Source organism: Canis lupus, chromosome 1 (assembly GCF_048164855.1).
Source record: "Canis lupus baileyi chromosome 1, mCanLup2.hap1, whole genome shotgun sequence".
Lineage (NCBI taxonomy): Eukaryota > Metazoa > Chordata > Mammalia > Carnivora > Canidae > Canis > Canis lupus.
Window position 1 is genome coordinate 34,890,806 of NC_132838.1, and position 13,815 is coordinate 34,904,620.

The 13,815-nt window shown below is 37.1% G+C and overlaps 1 protein-coding gene across 6 annotated transcripts in view; it reads left to right on the forward strand.

Annotated features, from left to right (window-relative positions):
• The window catches only part of ADGRG6 (adhesion G protein-coupled receptor G6), a 145,200-nt gene that overhangs the window by 51,819 nt on the left and 79,566 nt on the right, over window positions 1-13,815 (forward strand). The gene's annotated exons all lie outside the window — the stretch shown is intronic.

A 13,815-nucleotide genomic window follows, 5' to 3' on the forward strand; every position in this document is an offset into this window, starting at 1 on the left:
AGGGAGAAGCAGGGTCCATGCAGGGAGCCTGACATGGGACTCGATCCCGGGTCTCCAGGATCAGGCCCTGGGCTGAAGTCGGTGCTAAACTGCTGAGCCACCCAGGCTGCCCTCAGTTTCACTTTTATCATGAGCAGGAAGGAATACATGAATTGATGCTCTTCTACCATGTAAAACTCAGGATTATAGAAAAAAATGATCTTGTAATGTATATTTCAAATATATGTAAATATATGTATGTTAATGTTGTATATATTTTGAAGTATGCATGTGTAGAGTATGTATGTCTGTCCTTTATTCTCAATTTCTGGGTATTTGAGTGGTGAATCCTTGCCATGTATCGTTGGATACTGATGGAGATTTAGAAGTGAATCAGGTAGACATGCTGCCTGACCTCATGGAAATTGTTTACGTATACCACATGGATGTATTCAGAAGGCATACACATTATGCATACACACATAGAACTTTTCCTTTTTTTATTCTTTACTGTTTTGGGTTTTTTTTTTAGCTTGACTCATCTTATGAATTGTGGTATTTAATTCAGAAAAAGAATATTTGACAAGGAAAGCAAGCAAATAAAATTAGATGAAGGGTGCCAAGGAAAATAGTCTTAAATATCAGAGAGTGTGCCACAAGATTTTCAGATCTCCCTCAAATCCAACAACAAAAAAACAAACCAAAACAACACAAAACAAATAAAACAAAAAAATACCCAAAAAACAAGACTTTATGTGGGATGAAGGAAGTCTATAACTTTGTGTGCTGGGCATTATACAATGTCACAGTATGAACTCAAGTTAAGTGGGTCATTGTAGACATATCCACTTCTTTTTTTTCACTCTACTTCCCTTTTTATTGGATATAACCCAAAGAATCAAAGAGGAAGCAGACAGCAAAAAGCTCCTGCCCAATCTATGTCCAGAATATATTTTATTTTACTTCTTGTATTTCTTACTACCAGTTACCAGTTGACAGGAAAATGTGATACTTTAATCTGCCATAATACATTTCCAATTATATCCAACAAGATGGCACTCATCTTGCAATGATTTAATCACATCTTATATCAAACACTCTTAGTGTAACATGTTCCCTCCCAGCCTTGCCCGAAAATCCTGGATCACATCGACTGAGTGTTGACATTATCTTTTCTTTTTCTATTTTTTTTAACCCACTAAAGACAGTGAAAGGATAAGCACATTAGTATTACTTGGATGATACACCAAGTGGTGTGCAATTTGATGTACTTTTTTCATTAAAATTTCATAAATATTAACATTTGCCTTTATTAATGGTTTTTAATAGAAACGTTACCCCAACTTATGAGATTTTCCTAACCAAAGCCCTTGTATTTCTGAAATGAGTGCACCCCCAGGGGTAGATGTACATCTTTTTACATGGCTTCTACATCACTCGAAGCCATGTAAAAAAATCAAACTGTGAATTGAAAGGCTGTACCTAAAAATGACGTCATGAAGCAAATTGATTGAATTACACAGGATATAGTGCTGCCTTTGTCTTCTGCTTCAGCAGCCCAAATCTAATTGTTGAATAATGTGCTTTAAAAGACAGTAGTGTCTTTCACTGCAACAGTGTGCAGAAAGTTCCAGCCAGTCAGTGTGCTATTTCTAGTCAAGTGTATGGAGGGTTTACATACTGAGAGCTGCTGTAAAGATGTTGGCATAGGAGCAACTTCAAAGCCAGTTCAACTAGAAACTTAGATCAGTGTCCAAAACAACTTCTGTGAACTCTAGGTGTTTAATTTTCAGCGTTCCTCAGAGCAAATGTTTAAATCTAGTAAACAAATGACAAGACAGGGCTATGCTTTAATGTTCTGCTTTTCTCATATTTTTCTGTGGAAAGGGCTTTGCTGTGTCTGAGTTGTTAATGACCAAATATCCTCCATTTGTCAGCTGTACGTAGTCTTACATACAGTCACTTAGAACATTCTTATGTCTCAGCCAAGAGCTTTGGCCCACACCTTAAGATCAGTGTGATATGTATATTTCTTACTGACTCTGTTTGCTGGGAGACAGAGAGAGTGACCAAAGAACTGCATCTGCATCATCTGCTTTTGAATTGTGACTTAGTTTTGTAGAAAATAAATTTATCAAGCATCATAATATTTATAAAAATGATGTATTAGATGAAAAGATATTTTTAATAATTAAAAAAACTATTCCTTTCAGGCAAAATCACATATATGTAAACTGTTAACATCACCTTACAAGCGCAAAAGTTAACTTTTATTAAAATTTCAATTAACTTCGTTTTTTGGCCCATTTTGCATTGTGAGGCTAATAGTCCTTCCACATAGGACAGCACCACACTGCCTGGGTGGTTCTTCATAAAAATGCCTAATGTCTTGCTCATCATAAAAACTGAAAGTCAGCTGATTATATTGGAGGGAGAAGAAAATCATTTTGATTTTCTTGAGTAGAGATTCAGTTCAAATTATTTAGTAAATAACTTTCGGAAAGATATAGTATTATCCAAATATCTCCTATTTACTTTAACACATTATTATAGAATCACCAAATCTAAAGTTTCTCGTCTTTTGAGGGTATTGAGATTTGATGCCAGGAGGACACATAGTCTTCCTGTCATATATCCTTCCCTAGGAAAATGTTGTATGTGTTATAACTTGTATTTTTTTTTTTTTTTTAAAGATTTTATTTATTTATTCATGACAGTCACACAGAGAGAGACAGAGAGGCAGAGACACAGGCAGAGGGAGAAGCAGGCTCCATGTAGGGAGCCCGACGTGGGATTCGATCCCGGGTCTCCAGGATCGCGCCCCGGGCCAGAGGCAGGCACCAAACCGCTGCGCCACCCAGGGATCCCTATAACTTGTATTGAACCAGAATAGTGCTATACCTATTATTATTCCAAAGTCACTTCCTTAGAGAACACCCCTCAAAACCTCCCTACTTGGTGTTCTATGTGGGATTGTGAAAGGCATTGTATGTTAAAATAATGTTTCCCTTTTTCTCAATGTTGCAAAGCTAAATAGTGGTCAAGGGCATGGAAGCAATTTGACAGAAATTTCAAGTGACTGTTAAGCCCCTCTATAATGAACCAGCTGTATGCAGCTTGAGCACTCCTACACTCTCCGCTGACAGGTTTGCCCGAGTTCAGACCTCTTGGACACCAACTCCTGTTCTTTGGTCTGTGCCTCCAACTGGAAACATGCAGCACTGTTTGCTCTGTTAGACCACCTAGCACGCCCACTTTTGGTGGTTTGGCCTTCTCTCTGGCTTGTCTGCAGGTGTGACCTTATTCACCTACCTATTACAAGTCACTCTTCCATTTTTCTGGAGTTTAAAAATAAAAGTAGCCAAAAGACAGTGAGCAAGTAGATTTTTGCATGATCATGGAAAGTCATAATTATGAAGTTTAGTGACCTTTATGAACTTTTTCTCAAGTGTGTTTTTGCTGCAGGTTTTGTGATTAATGTGGAGAGCCCCAGGGGCAGAGATGAAGCATTTTAAATGTGAAGTTGATGGAGTTGCCTGGATGTACAGAATCTGCCAGGGGCTCTACAGAGTTAGTGCCTACATTACCTCATTCACAACCCAAGGCATTCTGAAATTTAGATAAACATTTTAGCAATAGTGTGGCAAACCAAAATTCAACCTTACTCCTTAAAAGCTGTATTAACTTTATACAAGTAATAAACTATTTTTTTCTTTTGTAAAGTAAGCTGGTAGGCATCAAGAACACACTAAAGCAGCTATATTAGGTAGAAAGTAGGTGATTTTTTTTCCCTGATGTAACCACACTCTAAATCTTTACAATCTGTCACAGCTTGCTCTATAATTCTAAGCCAGCAATATTCAAAATAGCATAATAACTACTGTTAGCAAGATGTGGAAATTTTCTTGAGCAGTCTGAATATGTCCCAGAAATCAGGATGTTTGCTGACTGTTAGCTCTACTTCCATTCAACCTGTATTGGCTGACTTATGGCTCAAAGTGTTCAGATGAACACAAACAGGCTGAGGCTCATTAATACTCAAAAAGACCCTGTTTTCTCGATATCCTATGAACTATACATCAGCACATTATTTTCCTTAGGGAAGCATTAGGTATTTTCATGAGTTTCCTGGAAGCTTCCTCCTACTAAAGGGAGCTATCGAAGCACCACTGTGTGTGAGGATCTGAGTCTATCACCCATCCTAGAGTTTTAGAACTAGAAAAGACATTTCTTTCAGATGTGACAACTGAGGCCTCAATGGCTACTAGCTCAGAGACCCATGGTTGGTTAATGGAAGAGCAAAGACCAGAACCTACTGTGATCCACTTGTAGTATGATCAAATACTCATAAAAACAGATTATTTCAAGAGGAAGCCAATGTAGTTTTCTCTCATCTGGCACAAAGTAATCACTCACCAAATGCTAATTGTTATTATAGGTGCTATAATTATTAGCTGTTTCTATATATATGGGTTTAAATGGCTAATATTGATATGAAAAAAATACTCTACGGGGCACTTGAGTAGCTCAGTTGGTTAAGCATCTGAGTCTCATCTCTGACATCATGACTCAGGTCATGATCTCAGGGTTGTGAAATTGAGCTTCAAGCCTGGCTCTGCCCTCTCCCTCTCCCTGTACCCCTCCTACTTGTGCTTTCTCTTTAAAAAATAAAATTACCTTGGAAGGTATAATTTTACATCTGGAAAGGATTTTGAGAGATCTTCTAGTTCAGCATCAGGAATATATTGCCTTTGCCACAGTGTTTCTTTTTTGAAAATAATAACAAAATATTTTTTATCAGATTTTGTGATTTAGCTAGAAAGAAGTTGGAAATAGAACTTTTTAAAGTTGAATTTTAGAGTGTGCTGAACAAACTTAAGGTTTGTTCTATTTCTCTTTCTCCTTCCCTCTTTCATACAACCCTCAAATACATTATTCTTGAGATCTGTGTGCAAAGTTGACATTATATAAATATTTGGAAAAGTAATTAATTCCTTAACTTAAGGCAGTTAGACAGCATATTTAAATGACTTTTTTGAGTATAAAATGGAAACTTTTACTGAAAAAATATTTTTATTTTAAAAATCTATATTATGGATTTTTTATATCAGCCTTTTCTTATTCCCAAAATGTTTCTATAAAAAGTATTCTATAAAGGGCCAAAATTATGTTAGTTGCATCTATAATTTACTTTGCTCCAAGCCTTCACTATTTAAACTACTGCCATTTATGTGTACAAACCTAGGTGGGTGTTGTTGTTGTTGTTGTTGATTTTAACGCCCTCAAAGGCTCATTTGGAAAATTTGAGTTATGGGGCACACTTACTCTGCCACTGTCATCTTCTTCCCAATATATTCTCCCAACTTATTTGGGAGGGCAAGTTTGTTAAACCAAAATTTGTTCTAGCTATTAATTTCGGGTTCTTCATCTGTACCACATAACATGTAATAAATTAGAAGCAATAACCTTTTACTCTGACCTCCAATTCTGACCACCCTCTGTTAACCATATGTAAAGATATCTTTTTTTTAGATGTTATTTATTTATTCATGAGAGACACAGAGAGGCAGAGACTTAGGTAGAGTTAGAAGCAGGCTTCCCGTGGGGAAGCTGATGCAAGACTCTAACCCAGGACCCCAGGAGCACACCCTGAGCCAAAGGCAGATACTCAGCCACTGAGCCACCCAGGCATCCCAACCATATGTAAAGATATCTAAGAGAAAACTGGAAATGAATGGAAGTAGGAGCCCAGAAAATTGAATGAATGAATGAATGCATGCATGCATGCATGCATGAACTAACATGAACTGAAACATTCTCTCCTATGAAGTAACAACCACAATCACAACACTAAAAGTTAATATTATTTGAGCATCTTACTACTAATCAAATGCAGTCCTAGTATTTTACATGGATATCTCATTAGCTGCTTTCGTATGTTCAAGAAGTTAGTAATGTGTCACTTTGCCAATAATGATATCATTGCCTTCATGGGTATTAGAACTATAATTAGCTTTAATTAGGCTAAGACATTCTCCATTTATGTTGGTAATATTTAGCAATATTTTTCTGGTTAATGCCAACATAAACCAGTTTTACCCTATAACAACTGCCTAGATAATCCATATGGAGAAGTTTTCTGTGACATTCTCAAGTGAGAGAAATGAACATTAGGTGGGTGTTTTTTAGAGTTCCCTCAGTTTTCCATCAGGGGTAATAAAACATGTAAGATCACAGTAGGATAGATCTACGATGAACACTAGATTGGTCACTTTGCTGCTCTTAGATCTTACCCATCAACAGTTAGGCTCTGCTTCGGGGAGTCTTTGCAGAATTAATCTTCCTACTGCTTGACTACTATTCTCTCTCCGCAAATGAGCTGCCAGGGTGGTTTGCTCTCTCTTTCTTGTCTTCTGTCAAGTCCTTTGAGTGTGGCTGCAGGGACTCTTACAAGGGGCTTTGTTAACTGGTAGTTTTGTGTTTATGTTTAGAAGGGTAAGGAATTACCAAAAAACAAACAAACAAACAAAAAAAACAAAAACCTATGTGCTAAACACAAATCTCATTATTTTACTTTCCCCTAATTAAAACCTCTTTATTTTCCCTACTGCTCTTACTATAATTTTCCATTTTCTTTAGGCTGGCTTGCAAAATCCTGCAGAATCTAATTTCTGCCTACCTTGCCATCTTTATCTCTTGTTTTGCCCCTCCTTGGATCCTATGTTTCCACAAAACTAAACTCTTAGGTTACCTGAACAGTCGTGTTCTCTTTCACCGGCTAGCCTTTACACTTGCTGACCTACTAGCCAGAACACTTTTCTATTTCTCCTCTTTACTTGGCCCACTCCTATGCTGGATATTTAGGTCTTAGTTTCTTTCTCATCTGTTAGAAATGGCACTGTTTCCACGAAGTCTAAACCCAGGTGATTGTACTCATCCACTTGTTCTAGCAGAGCAATTTTCACATTGTGCTATTGCTATGCCCTTATTTATCTATACTTGAAAAAATCTAGATGTTCCATAAAGTCAGGAATTGTATCCTGTCCATGATACAGTAGATATTCACAGGGCCAGGTAATGAGATGCTTAAGAAGTATTTATCAAGTGAATGGATATGGGGGGATGGTAAGTGATGAGTAGACAGTATGAACAGGAAAATATGGGTGCTGTACTTGTCATTCAAAGAAGTTTGTCCTTTTTGGAGCCCAGAGAAGATTTTGAAAGCATATTTTTATCTCATCGATCTTTCTTGTAGTGATGTGGAGCATGAGTTGGAGATGATAAGATATTGGCAAATAGACTAGCTACTGAGCTTTTTGTCCAAGAGAGAAAAGATGTGAACCTTAAACTAAGGAGCCATGAGAATGAGATAAGGGGATATATTAGTTAGCCATGAATAAGATAATGACACAGCCCTTGACAAAATATTTGGAAAGGTATGGGAGAAGGTAGCCCTAGGGCAGTATTCAGAGCTGCAGTTTGGATCTTTCTCATACTATGAACAATTATAAAATGAATAAAAACACATAATTTGAGGAATGGTTTGTGAATTAAGGGATCTATGGGATATCCAAGTGAGACATTGAATAGACATTCGCCAGTGTGGGTGTGGTGCTCAGTAGGACAGCATTTGGACATAATAAAGGCCTGTGTGTGGATGAGATCATCCGAGAGACAAAGTATAGAGACAGAAAAGCTGAAGAGAGAGGAGAGCCTGGTAAAGTATAGCCTTGAGGCACACTTGGCTGTCAGAAACAGAAATATACTGAAGCTGGGGGAACCTTGGGTGGCTCAGCAGTTTAGTGCCTGCCTTTGGCCTAGGGCGTGATCCTGGAGACCTGGGATCGAATCCCACATCGGGCTCCCTGCATGGAGCCTGCTTCTCCCTCTGCCTGTGTCTCTGCTTCTCTTTCTCTCTGTGTCTCTCATGAATAAATAAGTAAAATCTTTGGAAAAAAAAAAAAGAAATATACTGAAACTGGATCAAGAGAAGTGAGATGGTAGGTATAAGAATTCTCGTCAAGGAATTCAAGGAGAAGCCACAAAGAACAGCTCCTCTCATTGAATTCTGGACTTTGAATGTTTAAAATGAAAGCCTCTGTGTTTCTCAAAGGTCTGATTTTTTCTTATCTCTCTATTCTCTACATTTGCTCTCTTCTTCTCATCAGTGTCTTTCATTTGCAAATGGGCAAGACAGCTGCTGTTCTTGAATTCATATAACTCAGGCATTTTATTTTTCATCATTCTCTGAACAAATTATCTGTGTCCCTAACTTCACATTCTCAGAGTGAGAATCTGAGGAGCCAAGCCCATGATGTGGTTCCCTTCAGGAGAGGGGGTCCTTCCCTGGGGTGATGGTACTGATATGACTGCATGAGATGTGGGAGGGGCAAATCCCTTGGGGAGAAAGTGTGTGTGTGGGGGATTATGACTAGGTTCTGTAGTATGTTGTTATTAAAAGGAGCACTTCTCAGATTTTAATGTACTTACTAATCACCAGAGATTTTTGTTAAAATATAGTTTTGTTTAGTAGGTCTGGCTGATTCTGTATATGTCTAACAGGTGATGCTGAAGCTATGGGTCTGAGGATTGTACTTGAAATAGCAAACATTGTGAGGCAGAGCAGTGGCAAGCTCAGAGAGGGCTGAGAGAAGGGCAGGAGAATAATAAGGGGAAGGTAGAAACCGTGAGGGAGAGACTCAAGAATCAGGGAAGCATTGAATGTTGAAGAAGGTGAGTGAAATAAATCAGAAGCCTCCTCAGTATAAATTTGCAGTGTTGTGGATTCTTTTCAACAGTGTTCAGAAGCCTACATATTAGAGAGCAAAAGGTCCATGGCTATATTAATACAGAGTTAGGGGTTTGCAGTGCAGGAATATAGAAGGGGATAAAAGATTTGAACGTATTAACCAGAAGACAGGTTAAGTGATGGACTCTACAGCTTTAGTTTGTTTAAAATTATGCATTGCCTTTAGGTTGTATGTTTTTATTCTTTATTTTTTTAACAGCTGGGGAAGGATTCAGCCACTGGTTAAGAGAGAACAGTTTCCCATGAAAATATGTGTGGGGGTGTGTGCATATGCGTGCACATGTGCTTGTGTGTTTAATCCCCTTGCAAGGGAAGGGTAGCTACATAATAAAGTGAGTCTGGAAAGATTTCCAGCAGTTCATGTGTTTGGATTCAGAAAATATTACCTTTCACAGTTACATATAGGATGTTTTTATGCTCCAGTGGTTATGGAAAGGCAGGACTTGAAGTTTAAACATTAACAATATTGTAGAAGAGAGAAATGTATCTGAAGATGTGCTGGATGTGAATCTCTTTGGAGATTCAAAAAAAATTGTTAAGCTTAACTGTGCTTCATCAAGGAACCTTCAAATTCTTGTTAATTTTCTAGCTATGTCAAACTTAATTGAACTGATTCAAGTAAAGCGGCACCCTTTTAAACTAATGTGCCAATCATGGCGATGGCTTCATATTTATGGTACCTCCAAACAATGTTTTGAGGCCAAAACATCACAGTGGGAAAATCAATTTTCTGGTTAACCCTGGGGAAACTAGTGTTTTAGGAGGAGTTTGGGAGCAAATTGATATCCTTACTTGGCTGCTGGAAATTCCAGCAGGAGATTGGAATGACCAGTGTAACCCTGCTTTAGGAGGGATCCTCCCCTACATGGAAATGCTATCTCTGAGTGCAGAGCTTGAAGAGGAGTGGTGAGGGAGGGTGGGAATGCTTGCCAAGTCTGTCACATTAACAGAAACGCAGATGTCACAGCCAGACTGCCTTCAGATTCCTTGCCATGCTGAAAAAATATGCACAGAGGCTGAAATCACTTACATTTACTTTGATGACTATATATTATATATAGTTCTCTATATTATTAGTCAACTAATAAATACCAGCATCTAAAGTATTATTTCTATTGGACATTTCATGATGTTACATCTGGTGGCGTGGTACTTGATCTGGAAAAATCCTGTGTCTCTGTTCCTGGCTTCGTGATGATTGAGGCCGTAGAACTGATCCTGGAATTCTCACTTGCTGACTTTTCCGCTTAATCTTTAGAAAACACCAAGGCTACTGAATAGTTTAAACCTTTTTAAGCAACTAATGAACTTTATTCATTAGAATTTAATATAGTCACACAGATCACTCAAACAACAACTTTGTTTTTGTTTTTTTTGTTTTTTTTTTTCAAACAACAACTTTGAATAGAGGCAACTTGAGCCAGCAACTTGAGGCAAAATTTTCTGAGATGATTTTCACCAGTGAAGTTTTCCAACAGATTAATTAGCAGCAGTTTGAGATGCATGCAGATAAAAAGCAAGATTTCATTTAAATGGATTCATTCTATTCATCCTTTAACACAGGAGAGGAAAAACAGTGATTCTATTGATAGATCTGTGTTGAAAGCAGCTAAAATTGATTTATTTTGATTTATCTTTTGGAACCTGATACCTTTGCCTTAGATTTTAAAGAACATACTATCTAATTTAGAGGGAAGGACTTGAAGCAAGGGCGGGGTAAGAATCCAAATCTTGAGATAAAACAACAAAAGCCACAAAAGGCAATGATTATTAAATCTGAGTCTAAATGTTGCTTATAAATTGAAATAGGCTTGGCATGACTGGAAGGTTTTCCATCTTAGATTTGAGTTTCTTGGAAGAATAAAGTTTTGTAAAATGAGCATAAGTAAATTATTGCTAAACATTCACAGGCATAGGCAAAAGCCGAGGGTGGAATTTGGTTTGTTGCTTAGATTTCCGGAAAACTTTGCTTTTATAAATTTGTAGGTGTGAATGTGTTACTATATCCATCTTTGAAAACAATTTGAGCCAGATGTTTTGAGTATCTTTTAGGAAATGTGTCAACTCTGGTTTTACCAAGACCAGAATCAGTGGCTACTTCAGTAGCCATCTTTTTAAGTATCTGTGCCTTTATGGGAGAATTAATAAAGTTCTTAAAGAAAAGCTCATTGTTTAGGAATTAACAATGACAATTGATTGCTCTAACCGGACAAATTCAAATCACCATATTTTATACTCTCTAGCATTCTTTACTAAAATATTTCAAAATCAGTTTCTTAAAATATATTACTATTAGGTTGATTTCACTATGTTTAAGAAATTGCCCAGTAGAAAACATTGTCTTTTGAGGCAGTACTTGTGCTCTCCACTTTACTGTTTTTTGTTTAATTGTGGAAACTTTTTTTTTCCCCTGGAAAAACACTAGACTTGAGAACAGTTGGTTTGAGTCTTGGTCTTCTTATCAATTAGATGTGTAACTTTGGACCAATTATATAATATGTATTAGCCTTGTTAGTTTCATCTGAAGATAGAACTACTAATTCCCATGGTTGTTACGATGTCAAATGAGATAATATATGTGAAAGCCCTTTACTGTGAAGTTATCTATAAAATACAATGAACATGATGATACTGTGCCTTGTTTAATTGATTTTTCACCCAACTAAGATAATTGCTGTTTAGTAGCACTATCTCTAACTGCTGTCTAGTGACTGTAGATGAGAATCATAAAAGAGTGCTTTAATCTGTTTTTATTTTACTTTGTCTAAGATTTAATTTATCTATTTGGTAAAATGAAGTAGGGGGAGCAATGGAGGCAGAGGAAGAGGGAGAAGCAGACTCCCTGCCAAGCAAGGGCCTTAACTCAACTCTGGGCTTGATCCCTGAACCCTGGGATCATGACCTGAGCTGAAGGCAGACACTGAACCAACGGAGCCACCCAGGCACCCCAGGAATACTTTAACTGGTTTTTAAATGAATATTATCGGTGTCTTCCCTTTGGCTGTTTCATCCCAATGAGTACCTAAGGGAAAAATAGGATTCTATTAAAATGGGATGCTATATTTTTTCTCTCTTAAATTATTGATGCACAGATTTTGTGTTATACTAATGAGTAATAAAAATCCAACACTCAAATGGTGTGGCTCCCAGGACTTTCCAATATTAACCTATCTAACCCTCTCAATAATCTTGGGAGGTGGATGCTTCTATTGCCACCAGTGTGAAGGTAGTGAAACTGAGGCACAGAGACATTAACTTGTTCAATATTAGAGTCTATGTGCTCAGGTTGAACTTGCCTGTACTTTTTATTCAGCTCTTAGAGAAGAATTTGGAAAAAAAAAATATATATATCAGGATGAAGGAAGTCATGTATATTGTGTTTTGAATGTGGCAGATGGAAAAATAATGGTGCTTCATGCACATTGTGATGACACAGAGATGGTATCCTGTTTTTCTTTTTTAACAATCAGTACCTTTTACTGGATACATTATTGTTAATTTACTAAGATTACTTGTAAGTGTCAGGCCCGGTGTTCTCAGTCTTAGACTATGAGTGAATAATTGGAAGAAAGAGCCCCAAAATGCCACCCAAAGGGACATGCTCATGCACTATCTTTTTCTGACTTAGACTTTGTTTGGTTTAGTTTCATATACTGTACTTGAGATAGGATTTAAGCTATTCATTTATTCATAAATTTAAAAAATTTTATTGGAAGTTTTCCATGTACCAGGGATGCTGTGAGGTCCTGAGGAGTAAGATGGTGAATAGAACAGTACAAGTACATTTTTTACTTTTTGTATTCCGAGAACAGTGGGAACAGACAGACAATAAGCAAATAATGTCACAAGTGGAAGTAACATAACTGCTCTGATGAAAACAACAAAGAAGAGGAATGTGGTACTCCAGGGATGGATGAGAGAAGGCGTTTGGCTAACACGTGGTGATCATAATTTGTTTTCCCCTCTCTGTCTTCAGCCCTATACAACACATTGCGGGCACAGGGAGGAAGAACAGAGGGAGGGCAAGTTACAAAGAATTGATGGGGAGCAGAGTTGTCAGGGATATAGTGCATAATCCAAGGTAGCCACAGGGGAAAGAAAAAAGAAAAACCTAACCTGAGCAGTGTAACATATCCAGTAAGTTCCTTGCATATATTACTATATCATAGAAAAATAAGTAGTATTTATGGTAACTACCATGTTCAAGAAAAGTTAGTGCATATTTATTCTACTCAACCTGGTAAAAGAGGGAGGAACACAATACTTTCAGAGTGATTTCCATTAACAGAGTTAAAGTATTTTATTGTTTTAGGCCGTATGTGTCAGTTTTTTGGCAGTTTATTTATCCAGAATGTTGAATAAATGAAGTTACTGCCTCCATTTATACAAATACTTAAAAGAGACATGAATATTAATTGCAAAAGTGCCACTAGATAGAAAGATAGTAGACCTTGGTTTCTCATTCCAGTTGGTAACCAGGCCCTGGATAGCTATAATTGAGAAATAATTGATTGCTTTACTTTTCTTCCTACCTCTTATTGCCATCTGCCATTATATTATTTGTTTATCTCTGAGTCCAAAACCAAGTGTAAGAATCATTCAGAATAGACTTTGTCTTTCTTGCTGATTAATATGTATTAGAATTATTTTTAGTGTTTAGAATAGTGCCTGGTTTATGAAAGGTACTCAATGAATAGTCACCGGAATGAATGAATGAATGAATGAGCTAATCACACAAGTATGTACGTAACAACTGTTATGAACAAATGAAATAGGTGAAAGTATTTTTAAACTATAAATATCCATACATGCAAGGTGATGCTATTTATTTGAATGTTAGGGGGAAAAAAGTCTGCCATAGGACAACTTATTTGCTTATTTATTTATTTTGTATTGGTAGCTTTCTCTTTAAACATTTAATTCCTAAGTATTTATCTTCCTTTATATCCATGATTGTAATACTGACCTCTACTTTTATGCTTCTCTAACTCCCTTACCCCCAGTTCAGTTACTCGCTAAAGTAGAGA